Here is a 19,757-nt window from a genome sequence, read left to right on the forward strand (position 1 = left end):
CCATGGGTTCAGCCCTCCTCCTCCTGAGTTGTCAAAACGACAGTGAAATAAATATGACATTTTAGGTTATCCAATCCCAAAGTCTATCCCAAAGTTTATACTCAGTGGAGAGAGCCCTGATCCAGTCAATCCAATAGTGCTGTTGCCTCTTGCATCTACCAGTGTTGCCTCTTGGCCCTCCAGAGTTCAGTGATGAAACTAGTCTATTCTGTAAGGGACCTCCATGACCCATTTCTCTGGGGAGTAAGTTGTGGCTGTTGAAGAGAGGTGATAGTATCCCCTTGTCTTAGACCATTTTGTGTTGCTATAATAGAATACCTGAGACTGGGTAATTTATAAAGAACAAGACTTATAGGTTTGGAGGCTAGGAAGTCCAAGGTCAAGGGACCTGCATCTGGTAAAGGCCTTCTTGCTGTGTTATCCCATGGCAGAAGGCAGAAGGGCAAGAGAGAGGAAGGGGGCCAAACTCATCCCTTTATTGGGATCCCATTCCCCAGATAATATCACTAATCTATTCACCTAATCACCTGTTTAAGTTCCCACCTGTCAACAGTGTTGCATTGAGGATAGGCTCCAATGCATGAACTTTGGGGAACATATTCAAATCATTGTACCCCTCAATTCCACATTTGATCAAATATTTTTATAAAGCCTCTATTCTGTGCTAGGCATTGTTCAGCATATGAGGGACATTCCCAAGAATTAAGAATGAAACTGACAAACTTCTGTATATAACATATATACTGTTGGGGATCCCAATCAACAAATACCCAAATTTATGTAAGATCCTGAAAAGAAAGATGCTATCAACTAAATTATGACAAGCTGTCTACTGGAAATTGATTCTGATTTCAAAGATGTTAAATCATTTTTAACAGATAGAAGGAAAGGAAGAAGAAGAGAAAAAGAAAAAAGGTAAGCTGGCTTATCCCCAAAGCAAACTCTAAGATGAGCATTTGAGTGCAAGTAATTTTTTTGGAGGCACCAACAGGGGAGTGGGTATGTGAGACAAAAAAATAAAGAAAACCAGTCAGGGTGAAATAATGAAAGGTAACCACTGTGGGCAACTGGTAACCAATCCTGCTGCAATCTTCCAGAGGTGGTTTAGAATATGTCTCAATATTGTCCCACCCAGGTGGTTAAGGCAGCTGGAATATTTATCTGCAAACTGCCATTGGTCATTACTGAGGCATCAACTCAGCCAATGTGTCAACTCCTAGTTCTTCAGGCCTGTCCCCGCACCTAGGCTGAGCACTCCAGGGAAACTCGATAAGTAAAGAGTCACAGATACTTACAGAGAAGGAAGCCATCAGTGTTCCCAGAAGGATGAGTCTCAAGGAGATCCCAGAGGAACACTAATAATGTCTATCACCATGAGCATCTTAGGATTGTTGAACAGTGAATTTAGATGATAATAAACACCACAGTAAGATTATGGAGGTGAAAGCAGGAATGCCATTTCAGAGTATAGAGGGAGCATTTGAGAAAGTGATATTTGAGCAGTAACCTGAATGTTGAGGATTGAAGCATAGGTATATCTGTGGGAAGTCTCTCCAGTGGAAGGAATAGCTGGTTTAAAGGCCCTGAGACAGGAGAGAACTTGGTAGATTCAGGGAACTAAAGGAGCCATTTTGGGTGAAGCATGATCACTGATGTAAGAAATGGTAAGGAATGCCTTTGGTCACATAGAAAAGAACCCAAACATGTAGAACTTCTTAACCATGACAAGGAATTCAGATTTTATTTTGGATATTATGAGATGCTATTAGAGGGTTTTGAACAGTATGTATAATCTGTTTCTGTTTTAAATGATCGCTATGACCTCTGTATAGGGATAAGGGTAGAAACAAGGAGATGGATCAGAGACTACTGTGCTTTAAAGCAGGGAAATAGAAATATCAGAGTAAGAAATGTCATATTGTGAGGGGGAGCGCTTCTTATTTATTCAAAAGTGGCATCAAACCATTAATAATGTTCTTTTTAATAATAAAAAAATGAAATATACGTTATAATAAATAAGATCTAAAAATAGGCTGGATCCTTGACTAAAAATGAGATGTAAGAGTTCATAACTAGACAAATTTAAAGAGCAGTAACAAGAGTAGTGACTTAAATAAGTGAAGTCAAAACTGCCGAGAGGCTCAGAGCAGTAATAAAAATACAACCAACCTAAAACTTGGCAAACCAGTGCCCTCTCTGGTCAGTTTCTAGGCTGTAGAGTCACACTCAGTTACTCATCAACCCAGTTGTGAAATCCTTGAAAAACAATGTCGATTGTACTTCGGTTTTTTGTGCATGGAGATTTTATACAGCCCATCACATAGCAAAACTTCTCTAAATCCTGTCTTGCCAATACATCCCCATCTTGACAGCTCATACATTCCTTGGCTGCCCCTAAAGACTTTCCTGACCCTTTTATTTTTTGAAATGAAGTCTCGCTCTGTCACCCAGGCTAGAGTGCAGTGGTGCAATCTCGTCTCACTGCAACCTCCACCTCCTGGGTTCCAGTGATTCTCCTGCCTGAGCCTCCTGAGTAGCTGGGACTACAGGCATGCACCACCATGCCCAGCTATTTTTTGTATTTTTAATGGAGATGGAGTTTCACCATATTAGCCAGGCTATTCTTAGAACTCCTGACCTCCAGTGATCCACTTGCCTTAGCTTCTCAAAGTGTTGGGATTATAAGCGTGAGCCATCACGCCTGGCCTCAATTCTTATTTTCTGCAAACTCTGCCTCAAAAATCAACCCCAGGGAGCCTTTACCCCTTGTTTAATACCGTGGTAACTTTTTAAATGCTATTTTTGCCTTTGATCCTCTCCTGCAGCACACTGTTCCCTAAAATACTCCTTTTATCCTGTCAGTCCTCTAAATAAGATCTTTCTGAAGCTCCTGTTCCCTGCCCAAGTTTAACAGCCAATCTCCTTAGTTGGCAGATAAGGCTTATTTCTGACTCCTCCCTCAGAACCCCCAGGCTCAGCCTCACAGAACTTGTCAAGCTCTGAACATACCTTGTTGTTACCCACTGCAGGTCTTTGCCCTGGCTCTGCCCCCTCCTCTGAAATTTTCCACTGTGTCTCCCACACATATATTCACACACACACACACACACACACACACACACACCTCTACCCACAAGAAAATCACATCTTAAATCTATCTTTTTCTCAAATTTCTTCCCTGCCCAGCAAAGGAGATAGAACACATGACAAAGTAGCACAGTTACAGGTATTAGGTAGGCATTTATTCATTTTTTGGGTGCCCACTTCTTACCTGCATATTTGGGGCACAAAGATGAATACAGAATGCTGTGCCTAGCCTCAAGGAGCTCCATCTGGTGGGAGAGATGAATGTATAAATATACCCTCCTAGAACATGGTGAGTGCAGTGATTGGGATGTGCACAGAGTATGGGGGTGGACAGGAGGTGGGTTTAGGCAGAGCAAATAAAGCAGAGCAGGAGGGGTTTAATTCATAGGCAGGGGAACAGAGACTGAGCTCAACCAAAAACAGGTCTCAGGACCAAGGAGAGCGCTTTGTGTAGCCAGCCTTGAGGCATTCCTCACATTTTTTGGAAGCTACTCAAAACTTTCTGCAAGGCTCTGTCATAAGCAAAAGATTCTCGCTTAAAGGAACCCCTTATCAGGCATATCCTGGATCCCTTTGAGTTAGGAAAATACTACTTCCACTCATGAATTGCAGGGTTTAGGAACTGAGTATGAGTTAAGGAATATATATATCCTTAGAAGGATTTTTTTGGGGATCAAATCCTCAGGAGATGGTTCTCATTCTGAATTTGAAATGGAATCCAGAACTTTATTTTATTGGGATTTTCTTTCTCTGCTTTTGAGGGATTGGAACCTAGGTACATTCTGATTAGCCTAGACAGAGTTTATCTCCATAGCTTCTTTGACTCCTCACCTGGCTCCTGTGACATTATTTATGAATGCCTTACTTCCTTGAGATACACTATAAATTTCTACAGCAGCACAGTCTAATAGAAATGTAATATGAGCCACATATGTAATTTTAAATATTCTAGTAGATACATTTTTAAACAGTAAAAAGAAATAGGTGAAATTAATTTTAATGTTTACGGTTTAACCCAATAAATCTAAAGTGTTATTTAAACATATGATGAATATTAAACAATGAACGAGGTAGCTCACATTCTGCTTTTTTCCTACTAAATCTTCAAAATCCAAACGTGTGTACTTACGCAGTTTCAATATAGACCAGCCGCATCCCACAGGCTTAATTGCCACCTGTGGTTAGTGATTACTGGAGTGGACAGCACGCTCTAGATGTTAGCGAGCCTGTCTGTACCCTGGCTCCAGGTTTTCTGCCACTTAATCTTCTCAAATCTCATGCACATTGGCCAGAAAAACACCGTCACTGTAAGAGGTGACATTAAACCCAGCACTTTTTGTCCTCTATTTACAGTAGAGTAGGAGGTAAGAGAAAAGAACGTTTAAGTCTCAAAATAAACCTGTATATTATTATTTTCTTAAATTAGCCTGATGGAATTAACCAGCTAATTAACCATGTAATGAGTAGAAATATGGAGTAATGTATGATGACAGAATAGCCTATCCAGACGTATTTAATAATGAAGATGGCTAATACTCGATAATAAACTTCATCAACATGCAAAAACATTTTAACATGTAAAAAAGCATACTGTGTTGGGAGAAAAAAGAGTCCTGGAAATCAGGAGACTCAAATAATTTTAGTCTTGCCAGTAGTTAAATTTAGATTCTTAAACAAGAAAATTAATCTGTCTAGCCCAAAGTTTCCTCATCCATAAAATAAAGGATTGGATGTGATATCTCTAAATTCCTCCCACTCATCCTAAATTGTGTTGACACTGCCTCTTAAGTAAATCCCACAGTCATTGTCTCCTTGCCACCCCCACTGCCTGCCTTGAAGCCTGCATACTTTCTTACCTGAACTACCACAGCTAGTCTCTGTAGCAACTTCTCAAATCTATCCCCCACACAGCCATCGAAGAAACCTTTCTAAATAAAAATCGGATCATCTCATGCTTAATGCCCATCAGTGGCTCCTACAGCCCACAGCAGTTGGCATGGCCTGCTTTTATCTGCTCCCCACCATTGACTCCTGGGCTCCCCCATATACACCCATTGTTCTAGGCCTGCTAGACTTGTGCAGCTTGCAGGGTATGACATAGCTTTTGGACTGCCTTAATTCACTCGGGCTTCTGTAGCAAAGTGCTATTGGCTGGGTAGCTTAAACAATAGAAACTTATTTCTCACAGTTTTGGAAGGTGGGGAGTCCAAGACCAGGATGCCAGCCGGTGGGGTTCCTGGTGAGGGCCCTACTCCTGGTTTGCAGATGGGCAGCTTGCTGTATCCTCATATGATGGAGAGAGAGCTCACCTCTGTCATGTCTCTTCTTATATGGGCATTAATCCCATCATGAAGGCTCCACCCTCATGACCTAGTTATGTCCCAAAGGCTGCTCCTCTGAATACTATCACATTGAAGATTAGGGCTTCAGTATATGAATTTGGGGGGAGGACACAAACAGTTCATAGCAAGATTTTGAGAATATTTAGATCAATCTCAAGGTAGAAGTTGCTCTTATAAAAACTCAAACATCACTATTTTGCAATGATATGCTTGCCATTTTTGAACAGCTTTAATATTTAGATAGGTTTTCCTTATTTTGAGACAAAACTCTTCCCATGGGATTTTGAGAACTTTGTCCCAGATTTGATATTTGTAATTACCTAGACAACCATCTTACTGAATAATTGAGGAACCTTTCTGGGTTGAGTGATTTGCTAGCATTACACAGTTCACTAAGGTTCAAAGATGAACCTGGAACCCAGACTTTCTGTTCTCATTACAGTCCTCTTTTATGTCCATATACAATATACACAGTAAAACGATCAGTTTTCCTATTTGAATTCATTTCATCGTTCCACTTTTTGTTTATAAAATATTGAATTTATCAGGGGTCCACATTCTTTATCCCCTGTTCATCAGGTCCTGCTAATTTGTTTCATTAAAACTTCCACGGATTGAGTTGAATCCTAGTCTATTGACAGAGTCAGAAGCAAGCCTTCCTTCTTATCTTCTCCCTCCTCCTTATCCTTGACTTCATACAATGAAAGGCAGCAAGAATGATGCCCTAATTTCTAAAATGTATTTTTGTTTGAAAATAAGCTTAGGACATTATTGCCCATACTAGGCAATTATCTCTATGTACTTTTTTTCCTCAACTATGAAGTAATAAATATAAGCTAAATAATTCTTGTGGTTTCTCCCACTATAAAATTTCTGTCTATACCCAGTAGCCCTAAAATGGTACATTTCACATAATAGTCATTTAATAAATACTTAGGGAATTGGTATTTAATGGGACAAAATGTCAGTATGGAGTATAAACAGTTCATTGAACTTTATTGTTAATTGCTCACTTTGGGAGAGTAGTATGTGCTATTACTTTTCATAGCAGCAGAAAATGAGTTATGGAAATATTAGAGATGTGTTAACCACTTTTCTGTTTTGGTTTGGTTTTTGCAGGTTTTTTTTGTTTGTTTGTTTTTGCAGTTGCAAGATTTAATAGAGTGAAAACAGAGCGCCCATACAAAGGGAGGGGACCCAAAGAGGGTAGCCGTTGCTGGCTCGAATGCCTGGGTTTATATCCCCATCATTGTCCCTCCCACTGTGCTCTCAGGCGATAGATGATTGGCTATTTCTTTACCTCCGGTTTTTGCCTAATTAGCATTTTAGTGAGCTCTCTTTTGTCTGATTGGTCAGGTGTGAGCTAAGTTGCAAGCCTCGTGTTTAAAGGTGGATGCAGTCACCTTGCCAGCTAGGCTTAGGGATTCTTAGTTGGCCTAGGAAATCCAGCTAGTCCTGTCTCAGTACCCCCTCTCAACAGGAAAAACCCAAGTGCTGTTGGGGAGGTTGGCCGATGACCGCTCTAACTGCTTCCTGCTGAATTGGGGCATAGTAGGGGTTGTGTAGTTGAGATTTCCTTGGGAGGGGTACCTTCAATGTCATTAACATCAAAGCATGGGCTAGCAGGCCAGTCCAGGGGTCCATGATAGATCTTAGTCATGAACTGCATCTGGGGCTCCATTTGAAGAATGATTTGTAGTTTTACAGCTTTGATTCTGGAAGAGACAAACCTAACAAGGAGGTTAAAGATACAGGGATTGAAATGTATGGCCTATAGTGTAGGGGATTATTTCTTTGGCACACTTTACAGGCCCTGACTATCTGCTTGATAGTTTTGAAAAGGCCTGGTCCAGTAAATAATGATTTGGTCATCTGGTGGGTGTTATCAATGCCTAAGTGAAAGGTTTGGTGAAGAGTTTTAGGTAATTTCCATTGGTTAGCTGCAGGCAAAAGTATTTTTCCTTCTTCGGTGGCTAGCCATCCTGAGGGGAGAAAACTATGTCCTCGTGAGGTTCCCCATTCTATTTCTTCTTTTGAGTACTGGGGATTGGTTTCCCAGAGGGGATTACCCCTTACTAGGGGTCCTTCTATAAGCATTTCTAATGGAGGGTCCTGCCTTGCAGTTCTTTTTGCTTCAATATCTGCTTGGTGGTTCCCTTCTTTTCCCCTTTCCTTTCTGATGAGCCTGGCAGTGTAAGACTACCACCTCTTTAGGTTTCTGTACAGCCAATAATAATCTCCTAATGGCTTCCTGATGTTTGATAGGTGTTCCCTTGGAAGTTAGAAATTCCCTTTCTCTCCATATTGCTGCATGGGCATGGAGGACTAGGTAAGCATACTTAGAGTCTGTATATATATTTACCCTTTTTCCTTCTCCTAATTCTAGTGCCCGAGTGAGGGCTATTAGTTCTGCCAGCTGAACACTAGTTCCTGGAGTGAGGGGATTACTTTCAAGTATTCCATTATCACTGACCACTGCATACCCTGATTTTTGAAGTTCTTTTTCTGCAAAGGAACTTCCACCAGAATACAAGTTGAGGTCGGGGTCAGTCAAGTTAACCTCTAAAAGGTCCCCTCGAGTGGCATAGGTTTGAGCAATTACTTGTTGACAGTTATATTCTATCTTTTCTTCATTGTCTGGAAGAAATGTGGCTGGGTTAAGAGTTGCACAAGTGCGCAGTCACAGCACTGGCCCTTCAAGTAATAGAGCCTGATATTTAAGTAAACAGTTGTCTGATAGCCACAAGTCTCCTTTAGCAGTGAGTATGCCATTCACATCATGAGATGTCCACACAGTAAGATCTCTTTCCTATATTATTTTAACTGCTTTAGATACTAAGACTGCTACTACTACCACCACTACCCATAAACAATGAGGCCAATCCTTTGCCACTACATCAATTTCCTTACTCAGGTATGCCACGGGTTGCAAGCTCATCCCTTGGACCTGTGTAAGGACTCCTAGAGCTATTCCTGTTTTTTTCTGAGACATATGAAGAAAAGTCTTGCCCCAATGGCAAGCTTAACACTGGGGCTTGGGTTAGGGTCTTCTTTAGGGCCTGGAAAGCCGCTTCTACTTCAGGTGTCCATCTTACTAAAAGGATATTGGCTCTCTGAGTTTCCTTAATTAGTGTATATAATGGTCTGGCTATTTTGCCATACCTGGGAATCCATATTCGGCAGAAGCCTGTTATGCCAAGGAACCCTCTTAGTTGCTTTAGGGTTTTGGGATGAGAATAAGCCAGTATGGGCTGGATACGTTCCTCACTGAAAGCCCTGGTGCCTTTGGATAATTTTAGCCCTAAATATTTAGTTTGCTGTGAGCAGAGCTGAGCCTTTGGTTTGGAAACCTTGTAGCCACAGGTGTTGAGGAAATTTAAGAGTGCTTGGGTGGCTTGATGGCCCAAGGTTTCTGAATGGGCAGCTAAAAGTAAATCATCCACATACCGAAGGACAAGAGTGTCCAGGTATGAGAACTGGCTCAAGTCTTGGACTAATGCCTGGTCAAATAGATGGGGGCTATCCCTGAACCCTTGGGGTAAAACAGTCCAGGTGAGTGGAGACGTTGGGTTCGAAGGATCTTCAAAGGCAAACAAGAATTGAGAGTCAGGATGTACAGGGATGCAGAAAAAGGCATCCTTAAGGTCCAGGACAGTAAACCACTCTGCTTCCTCTGGTATTTGGGAAAGCAGAGTATAAGGGTTAGGTGCAGCTGGGTGTAGAGGGACAGTGGCCTCATTGATAATCCTGAGATCTTGCACTAACCTCCCCTGTCCGTTGGGTTTCTGTACTCCTAAAATTGGAGTATTGCAGGGGCTACTACATGGTTTTACTAGGCCTTGGGCTTTTAGGTCCTTAACAATTTTTTGAGTCCTTGTTGGGCCTTGGCTTTAAGAGGGTACTGCCTTTGGTAGGGAAAGGAGGCAGAATACTTTAGTTTAATTTGAACAGGACAGGCATTTTTTGCTTGTCCATATTGTCCTTCTGTTGCCCAGACTTCAGGATTAATTTCTTCCTCAAGCAGGGGACAACAAATGGATGTTCCTTCTCCTATGTTCAGGTGTACAATGGCCCCTGCTTTTGCTAGAATGTCTCTCCCTAACAAGGGAGTGGGGCATTCAGGCATAATTAGAAAAGCATGTGAAGAGTAAAGTTCCCCAGTCACAACTTAGTGGCTGGGAGAAGTATCTAGTGACTGCCTGTACTAGGACCCCTTGGATACTGACAGATTTGGAGGACAGTTGTCCGGGACAGGAGAGTAAGACTGAGAAGGCTGTGCCAGTGTCCAGGAGACAGTTAACCTCCTGGCCCTCAATGGTCAAGCATACCCAGGGCTCTGTGAGGGTGATGGCATGGGCTGGCACTTGCCCTGAGTCCTGCCACTGGATCATCTGGTTAGTGGCTTCTGACTCAGAGGACCTTCGTCCCCTGGGGCAGTGGGCCTTCCAGTGATTCCCTTGACTTAAGGGGCATGGACAATCTTTTGTAAAGTGTCCTTGTAGACTGCACTGGAAACAAGCCCTATTAGGCGTTCGATTTGCCTAGCCTTTCCGTGTTCCAGAGCCTCCAAAGCCTGCTTACCTGAGGACTGTGACTAAAGTGGTGGCCTTTTTCTTATCCTGTTTGTCCCGTTCCGCCTGCTCCTCCTGATCTCTATTATAAAAAACCGAGGTTGCCAGGTTCAATAGGGTTTCTAAGTTTTTTGAGACTTTTTCTAATGTCTGCAACTGACTGAGTGATAAACTTATCCTTTAACATTAGTTGGCCTTCAACAGAGTCAGGTGACAGGGAGGTATACTTTCTCAGTGCCTCCCTTAGTCTCTCCGGAAAGGTGGTAGGATTTTCTTCCTTTCCCTGTGTTATAGTGGACATCACTGAATAATGCATAGGCTTCTTCCTAGTTTTCCTTAGTCCTTCTGGCACGTAAGTTAGCAAATGTCTGCAGCACCAATCTCCATGTCCTGATTCTGTATTCCAGTGAGGGCCTACACTGGGAACAGCTTGCTGGCCGGTGGGGAATCGTTCTCTTTCCTCTGTTGTCATCCTATCATTGACCTGACTGAGATATCAGACACCGCCACACTCTTGGGCTACAGTTATGGCGGCAGTTCTCTCATTTGGAGTTAGCGTCTGATCTAGCAGTAACATAGCTCTCCATGTCAAATCAAAGGATTGTCCGAACCCTTGTAAAACATCAATATTGCCGTCAGGGTTATCTGAGAATTTACCTAGGTTTATTTTAATTTGCTTCAAGTCTGAGAGAGAAAAAGGTACATGCACTCTGGCTGGGCCGAATTCTCCTCCTGCCACTGCTTGGAGGGGGCGTAATCGGGGAATATTGGCACTCTTCGGTTCATTGTTTACCCCTTTGTCTATCTCCTTTGGGACTGTTTGGGTTGAAGGGGGGGGTTCCTTAATAGTTGGGGAAGGAGTCAGGGTGATGCCGGGGTAGGGAGGTAGACTCTGAGGGCTTCCTGTAGAGCATAAATCACACTTTTTACATAATTGCGAGTTGTCTCTTAATGAAAAGAAAGTTTATACATGTGGCACTTCACTGCATTTGCCTTCTTTTCTACAAAAGAGGTCTAGCTGTAAGATGGTGTTATAATTTATCCTCCCCTCAGGAGGCCAGGTTTCTCCCCTTTGAAGAGGGTATCGTGGCCAGGCGGTACTGCAGAAGAATATAAGTCGTTTCTTTCTTAGCGTGTGAGGGTCAAATTGGTCCCAATTCTCCAGAATACATCTTAGGGGCATTTTTGCCTTGGGGGGAATGTTTCCCATCTGAAAAAAGAGCATAGGGATGCCAGCACCCTATGAGCATTAGTCCTAGAGCGTCCTCTATGGTCCTAATGCTTATTCCTTTCCAGGGTGCGTAACCACCCATGGACCTCTGCTTATCGGATTAGTTACTGCAATGTAGCAGTCCTGCATCCTTTTTCCCACTTTTCTTGACCACAAAGAAAGGGATCCAGGCTGCTGGATTCTAGTGGTCCTTTACCAGCATGCCCAGCATTCCCTTTGCACTCAGGGGTGAGTCCTAGAGCTGGGCTGGGTTCCTGAGTATTTCATAACAACCCAGCTGCCCCATCAAGATGCATTCCCATAAGCAGTTCTTAAGCAAATTCATTTCAGAGAGGGCGTAGGTGACCTTTTGAGTCAGGATGGAGATAGTCTTTTTGATTCTGTAAGTACTTTAAGGCTTGGCTGAGTACAAACAGCTCCCATGTTTGAGGAGACCAATTATTAGGCAATTTTTCTAACTCTGCTTCCACAAGAGTCTCCCTATCAATTACTGAATATTCATTGTGGTTTTTTCCTCAGTCACCTTGGAGGAACCATCTATCATCCTGTCCTGAAGGACGTTCCTCCTAAGGAGTTCCTCCTGGTCGGACCTTTGTATGGTAATTAAGATTTAAATCCCCTGTTAGGAAATCTGCTGGGTTAAGGGAATTATCAGTGGTTAGTGTTAAATTACCTTTTTCTAACAGAATAGCCCCACACTTTAAGATTTTTGAGTTAGTAAGCTACCTTTTTGCTTGTTTTGACTTAGAATAATTCTTAACTGGTGAGGTGTGCTCACAATGAGATTTCCCCTGAAAGTTACTTTTCTACTTTCTTCTGTTAGCAAAGCAGTTGCCAGTACAGATTGAATACCTTTGGGTCATCTGTGGGTTACTGGGTTAAGGTTTTTTGATAGTAAAGCTACAGGTTGTCAGTGGTCTCAGTGTTTTCAGGCTACGCCCTTGTTTACACTGATGACAAGGTAATATTGGACTGTTACAGGGTCACAGAGAAGAACTTCAATTATCAATTATAGGTTTTACATTTACCCTGGCTTTTAAAGGAATAGGGCACACTGTTTTGTTTGTTTGTTTGTTTGTTTTTACTATTTCTATCTTTCTCTTTCTCTCTTTGACTCCCTCTTTGTCTCTCTGCCTTTTTCCTCTCTCTCTCTCTCCCTCTCTCTCTCTCTCTCTCTCTCTTTCCTCTCTTAGCCATTTACAAACTTGGGGCCCTGGCAAGGGTGGTGGGGAATGGGTCCCACATAACTGCCCATGTTGAGAGCTGTATACCTAAATTGGGAGGGACACCAGGGACAAGACTCCCTGGGTTTATAGCCTAGATGCCTAAGGATGTAGCGTTGAACTTCCTTAGATCCCTTTGGAGATACAATGTGCTAGAGGAAATTAAAGTCTGAACCATTAGTACATAGGAGGCAGACATCACAGGAAGTAGATTCAGAGGTAAGGAGAATTTTGGGGCTGCAGTTTCAAGAAAGTCGTGGTTGGGACCCAGGAGGGATGGGTCAGAAGGAAAGGTAGGGGCGCGCGCATAGGCGACTGTTGAGTAGAGACTTCTGGCTGCCCCATGATCTCAACAAGCCTGGAGTTCGGGATGACAGCTTTCTGCCTCTAGTCAGCCCTTGGCTTCCCCAGGAAAATTGAAAGTGGAAGCTGGCTCCAGGCAGACCAATGTTCCCAACCCAGAAGGGTTGGGGGTTGTTAGAAAGCCCCTCCCCATATAGTTTCACACCTAAGTCTCAGGTCCCGCGGCCAGCTAATCGTTTTTAACTGGCTGACAGGTGCCCGGTATTTTCCTCAAGTTCTAAGGAAGGATAGGATAGAATAGCAAGTGAAAGTGGTCCGATATTACTCATCACTTTGGAGGTCCCTTCGTGGTTGCCAAATGTTACAGAGACAGGGGGGTCCTTGCTCCCAGAGCTCCCAAGATGGTGGCGGCCCTCTTCAGCTTCCAACATGGTGGCAAGCCTCGTGTTCTCTGACCTGGGGTTCTTGGCCTCATGGATTCCAAGGAATGGAATCTTGGGCCATGGGGTGAGTGTTATAGCTCTATTAGAAGCTGTGGGTCATGGAAGAGAACCGTGGAACCCAGTGACTAGTGTTCAGCTCGATTAGGACGAACCCAGGCACTTAGCCATGCAGGAACAATGGCAAGCCTTTAACCAGATCGGGAGTGGCAATGGGTGTCTCGTTGGATCAGGAGCACAGCAGACACCCTGATATATCCGGAGGGATAGAAGTCAGCAGCAGGTCTGCAACGGCGGCAAACAGCAGTGGTGGATGGCGAGCAAAAGCTCAGCTCCAGCTGTAACAAACATGGACTAGAAGAGTGCAGTTGCAAGATTTAATAGCGTGAAAACAGAGCTCCCATACAATGGGAGGGGACCCAAAGAGGGTAGCCGCGGGCTTTTTTTTTTTTTTGAGATGAAGTGTCATTTTGTCACCCAGGTAACTGCAGTGGGGCAGCCTCAGCTCACTGCAACCTCCACCTCCCAGGTTCAAGCGATTCTCCTACCTTACCTACCTGAGTAACTGGGATTACAGGCGTGGGTCCCCAGCCTGGCTAATTTTTGTGTTTTTAGTAGAGTTGGGGTTTCACCATGTTGGCCAGGCTGGTCTTGAATTCCTGTCCTCAAGCGATTCATCCTCCTCAGCCTCCCAAAATGCTGGGATTACAGGCATGAGCCACTGTGCCGGCTGTGTTAGCCAGTTTTTCACTATAATGCAAAATACATTTATACTATTATTTGCTCTTATCAATAACTTACTGGAAGAACTCTTCGTAAGAATTTTCTATCTTATCTAGTTATCTTAATTAAAATTATCTTTTAATTCAAAAAGGAATCTATTTAACTGTATTTATTTACTTGAATTATTTATTTACTTGTTATTAAGAGATACGAAAGCTACATTTTACCTAAAAATAATATTTACGTTCAGCTCTTTACGTGAATTTTACAATGTGTGTGGAAAATTTTTGAAATGTGTGAGGATGATGAGAGAGCTTAGGTTTAAAAGATCTTTATAGAATTAGGTTGGGTTTCCTCAGATAAAATCTTTTAGAACATTTTAAAGTTTCTAGTGAACCCTAGAAGAATCTGGAAAACTATGTCCTTTGCTGGCACAATACTGAGGATAGTGAAGGAAAATCAGGAGAACCTTTTAACTTTTAACATATTTATAATCAATACCCATGATTTACAAAAAGTCAACTTATAATGTTGTTTGAAAGGCAAGTTGTTTTAGCTGTTAATTCCTACAGATAATTTTAAATCAACTAATCTCTCTGGTTTTCATTCTTTTAAAAAAATTTCTGCGCTTTTTATCATTTTGTTTTTGTAAACACTGTGTCCATTCTTCTGGTTGCATACAAATGGATGCAAACATACCGAATAACAGAAGCTCTATCACAAAAAGCATCAAATTGGATTAGACAGCCGGGAAGGGGCACTGGACTGGTAGAAGAAGCTTAAGGTCCTGTCCTGGATTTGCCTGCCTCAGTTATGTAAATGAGTTGGATGGTATTAGACAACCTCCTAAATATGAGTAATTGTAGAAAATAAGGTCAGCAAAATCCTGAATTAGAAGAAAGGTCACTTGAATGAAGCAGTGGTCAACTAACAATTTATATAGACTAGAATAAGATGGGGCCCTGGGGCTCCATTTATGTGTAAGGTCGTTTCAAATCAAATAGTTAGGAGAGAGGCATTTTCAGAAGTAGTGTCTTGATTTAAAGATAGGTAATTTAAAATATTCTTTTGTTCTTTATATTAATACCCATCAATGGTAGTGCTTTCTGCTGACTGTGGAAAATATAAATAGAGGAGAAAAAAGAATTAAGCAACAGAGGGAAACAGTAGATAGTTAATAGAGTGATGGATCTGTCCTATGTGTGAGCTAGAATCTCTCCCAGGAATATAATTTGAGATATGAGAGGACACTGCATTTTATAGCAACAATAAGATTTCTGTGGTTCAGCTGGAGGAAGAATACATCTGAAAGCCAACAAAAAGCATTTTTCACTTTAGTACCCTGGAATTAGCTCTAAGGACATATGTCTTTGGGAACTTCTGTGTGAGATTAGCAGGTAGGCATTTTCTGCATCTAAGAAATAGAAGAGATCAAAATAGCTGAATCTGAAATCTCCCAAGCATTCTCCAAATTACTATCCCTTACTTGGCAGCCAGCCAGCCAGCGCCTTGTCTTTGCAGTGAAAACTGGAAGAAAAAAAAAAAAAAGCAGGCAGAACAGATCCATAGGACATGAACCAGCCAGATGAGGAATTGGAAGGGAAGTTTCCACACTCTTCTGTTTATTTTTTATTTTATGAGGAAAAATGTAGGGAATCTCTTATGTGTTCTGTAAAGGAAAATACATCAGTGGTAAAAGCATTTATTGCTTTAATAAGCCTATGATTATGATTTGTGTGGCATGGTCAACATGAGATTTAATACAAATTCTTATGTGACAATATCTGTGGTTTGAAAGAGAGTGGACTAACACTAAGGTACACTAACAAATTCCAGCTCCATAATTTTCTTGCTATGTGGCTTGAGGCAAGTTACTTCTCTGACCCTCAGTGTCCTCTTCTGTAAAATGGCAATAATAGTTGGAAATATGTCAGTGTTATTATAAAGATTGTTATATATATAATTTAAATAATATTTATAATGTAATATAATAATAATATAAATCTTTATATATACAAAGATTGTTGTAAATATGCCTAAAACAGTGATAGAAGGGTTCAATGAATGCTACCTTTTATTACATAACCCTGTCTTAATATAATATAAAGAGCAAAATGGTCAAAATTTCCTGTTTCCTAATTTGTCTCTTTAGTTCTCATTTCTTATCTTGTATAACATATTAGATATATCAGGGCATACCATTTTATTATTGCTGGACTACTAGATACTATTTTATTTCTATTTGTAAATAATCTGAAGAAATCAAGTAGGGATGGTGATGTTTGGTGGTCTCTTCCCTACTTGGTGTGTCTGAGTTACTCATAGGCACACTGTCCAGTAGGCCATGCCCCTATGTCGGGTTTCTCATCTCAGGCAGGACTGTGATCTGATGGCCATGTTCCTCAGCTAAATTGTCATGGGGCAAATGGACTTGGATCTTGCTGTTGAAGAAAGAGAGGGATTTGAACAGAGGGAGAGGAGTGAGGAACACATGCCAAGAACAGTGTCTGCAAACAGAGAAAACAGGTGGAATGGGCCTGGTGTGTTAGGGGTAGGTACCATAGACCTGTTTAGCTGGAACAGTCTAAGACTCATGGAAGATCAGTTCAGAGTCATAGGTAGGGGATGGATTGTAAAGGATTTTGAATAAGAGACCAAGGATGATATTCCATAGGCAATGAAAATCTAACATGTGGGTAATAGATGCTAATTGGCGTTTGGGAGGATTACCATGTCTTACATCTATTGAACTGTTTGAAATATCGTAAGGTAATTTCCAGTTCTGCAGCATGTAAAGGTGATCACATACGCTTCTGGTTGTGCTAGAAATACCAATGCAAACGTTTAGAAAATAATGTGGAATAGCGCATCCATAAACATGTTTCTACTTCTATTTTTTAAGGAAAATGTTCAAAAATTATTGATGTGATAAAATTATGACAGCATTTCAGTGGAATGTTGTATGTTAACTTGAAATTATAATCTGAATATTAGCAATATGAAAAATATTTGACATAATGTTGACTTCAAAAATTAAAAATTTAAGATTGCAACTTTGTTGAAATTACAGACACACACACACACAGACACACACATTCAAACAAGAACTGTAAGGAAAGCCTGATACAATAGAGATGGGGGTTTTGTGAAGAATGTTATTATTTCCCATAGTGTTGCCTAAGGAAAGGAAAGATGAGTGACTAGTAAGATGAATTGTAGCAGAAGGAATGAAGTCAGTTAAAAGAGTTGCATTGATCTTTTAGGAACTCTTAACCTGGGTTGTTGAACCTTCTATTGTATGAACAATAGGTGTTTAGGGTTTTCTGAATTTCTTGGGTTAGGGTTCCATATCTTTTAACAGATTCTAACCTAATGCTCAGACTATTAAAAAATATATCAGAGTGCCTGGTTTTTAATATGTCCCCAAAACATCATTGTAACAACTGTAATAAAAGATAATTTGTTAAATTTTTTTCTAAGAACAGGTGGTGGACTTTACAGTTTAGAAAATATTTGAAAATATCTGATTAAAAAGATTTCTTCCAGCTAGGGTGATTTTGGTGAGTTTTGTTAAAATAGAATTATCAAGCCTTTTTCTATTTTATTTTTACAAATGAATTCCTTCTGCGTTATTCAAATATGGTGCTAGATGTCAGCAGTAAAGTTATTTAAAAAATAAACTTATATGGAGTATATTCTTATGTAGAGAGATATACTGGAGAGAATGATTCCAGAAAGGGTGTGCGTGTGTGTGCGTGTGTGTGTGTTTCAATACATGATGAGAAGAGGTAGGAAAAATTACCTCAGTACTTGAACACACTTCAGTAATGTGTGGCTGTTTGGGAGATTATTGCTATAGCAATGGAAACTTCCAGAAAATAGTAATAAGCCTTGTTTTACAACTAGTGATATAAATGGAAATTATTTGCTCTGGGGACACTGGTTGTATTTCTGTTAAGTGATTTGGACATTACTTGAGCTGGGCAGTCCCAGGGAAGCAGTTAGGTTGAATCATACGAAATTACTGATATTTGGCCTTTTTTGATCTACAAAAAAGCAGTTGCATAGATTTGATCCTTTTATGTTTTCTATCTCTTACAACCTCCTTTTTTTCCTCTTATTTCTATCTCTTATTACATCCTTCCAAATTTCAGTTATATTACATTATCTATTGTGTTCTTTGAATTGTCTGATACATTTTCATGTATACAAAGATAATTCTCACTAAGATGACTTTAAATGCAATGCAATTAGACATATGTTTAGAATGAGACGTGTGTTACATTGACACACCCTATGTCTACATTGTCTTGATATGTACATTATTAGCCATAAAGCATTTCTATATAAAGTGTTGTTAAATATATGGTATATGATAAATTCTGGTTAGTTTTAATATTCTTATTAAAGGCATCCAGCATTTGACTACTTTCATTCACAGGGATTCTTGGTTGTCATAATACCACAGTTCTTTTGTAAAAGCAGTGGTTTGGAAAACCCATATGTACTCTAAACAAGGTGGGACATGAGTGGTAAGGAGATGGTGATTGAAAGAAAGAGAGGGAGTGAGCCGAGAATTAATGAATGTGCGATGACTGTCTTCACAAAAAAGCAAATTTCAGTCTTAGTGTTTTGATAGTGCCCAGATTCAGAAAGTAACCCAGTCTCTACTATTCTCTGGAAATACTGAAAAATGTACCAATTTTCATCAAGAACATTTTTTCAGTCTTTCCCCTTAGCTCAGCATCATGATGCCTTTCTAGAATTTTGGCATTTTGCCTATCAGTAAATTATGAAAAAGCAATAGGATTTCAGTCTGCTGTGCCATCAAATTATCTGTGGGGTTCCTGGGTCTCTGTACAGTATTTACAGAAACAGATGACTCCTGTGGCACTTTCATCAAATGACGTGACACTTAACTTGTCTCCACTATGCAGATCTACAGTGTTCAGAAACACACTCTTTGATGCCTGTGAGCTTCTTGGTATAGCGGGGCATTTCAGGAGAGAGGAAAGAAACACTTGGTTAATTCATTTTTCCCACCTAGTTTATGGGCTACTTTAACAACAACTTTATCTCATGTTCAGCCAGCTAATTGACATTCTTTTTTACTTCCTGTAGAAGAATTTCAAAAGTAACACATCCATCATTTCTGTGCTATGAGAACCTGTAAAGACATTGCAGAATAAAACTGGCAATGAATGTGAAGTTGGACCATTATAAAGGCCTGCTAAATAATGTCAGAAATAAAGGTCATCAAGGTAAATGAGTAGCTCCAAGTAGAACTCTTGCATTCTGGATGAAATCCTGAAAGAATCGTCTGCTTATCTTTTCATTCATAGATGGTGTCTGTTGTATTTCTATGTATTTAAAAGAAATACTCAGCATCTGTTATATGCCAGTCACTGATGTAAGTAATTTATGAATATTAATTCATTTAATCCTCATAACAGCCTTCTGAAGAAGGTACTATATTATCCTGATTTTACAGGTAAGGAAACGGAGGCACAAAGGCAAATATACCACACATGCATTATGATGTTTAGAACTAGAACATTTGCATAGAAAGTACTTTATTAAAAACGGAACATTTTTGATTATATCTTTTTTTTTTTTTTTTTATTTAGAGACAGGGTCTCACTCTGTTGCCCAGGATGGGGTACAGTGGTGTAGTCACAGTTCACTGCAGCCTTGACCTTTTGGGCTCAAGTGATCCTCCTACCTCAGCCTCCCAAGTAACTGGGACTGTTACAGGTGTGCACCACTACACCCAGCTAATTTTCTTTTTTATGTAGAGACAAGGTCTCACTATGTTGCCCAGGCTGGTCTTGGACCCC

General features: G+C 40.7%; 1 protein-coding gene across 42 annotated transcripts in view; it reads left to right on the plus strand.

The window, feature by feature from the left end:
• Nucleotides 1-19,757, plus strand: part of NRCAM (neuronal cell adhesion molecule) — a 304,888-nt gene that overhangs the window by 101,419 nt on the left and 183,712 nt on the right. For 2 of the 42 annotated variants that reach the window (XM_021936171.2, XM_021936173.2), the window contains exon 1: nucleotides 18,119-19,181. The exons of the other annotated variants lie outside the window; for them this stretch is intronic. The gene's annotated coding sequence lies outside the window, so the exon portion shown is untranslated. Of the gene's footprint in view, nucleotides 1-18,118; nucleotides 19,182-19,757 lie in introns of those variants that run through there. 42 annotated transcript variants of the gene reach the window in all.

This window comes from Papio anubis, chromosome 4 (assembly GCF_008728515.1).
Source record: "Papio anubis isolate 15944 chromosome 4, Panubis1.0, whole genome shotgun sequence".
In the NCBI taxonomy this organism is placed as follows: domain Eukaryota; kingdom Metazoa; phylum Chordata; class Mammalia; order Primates; family Cercopithecidae; genus Papio; species Papio anubis.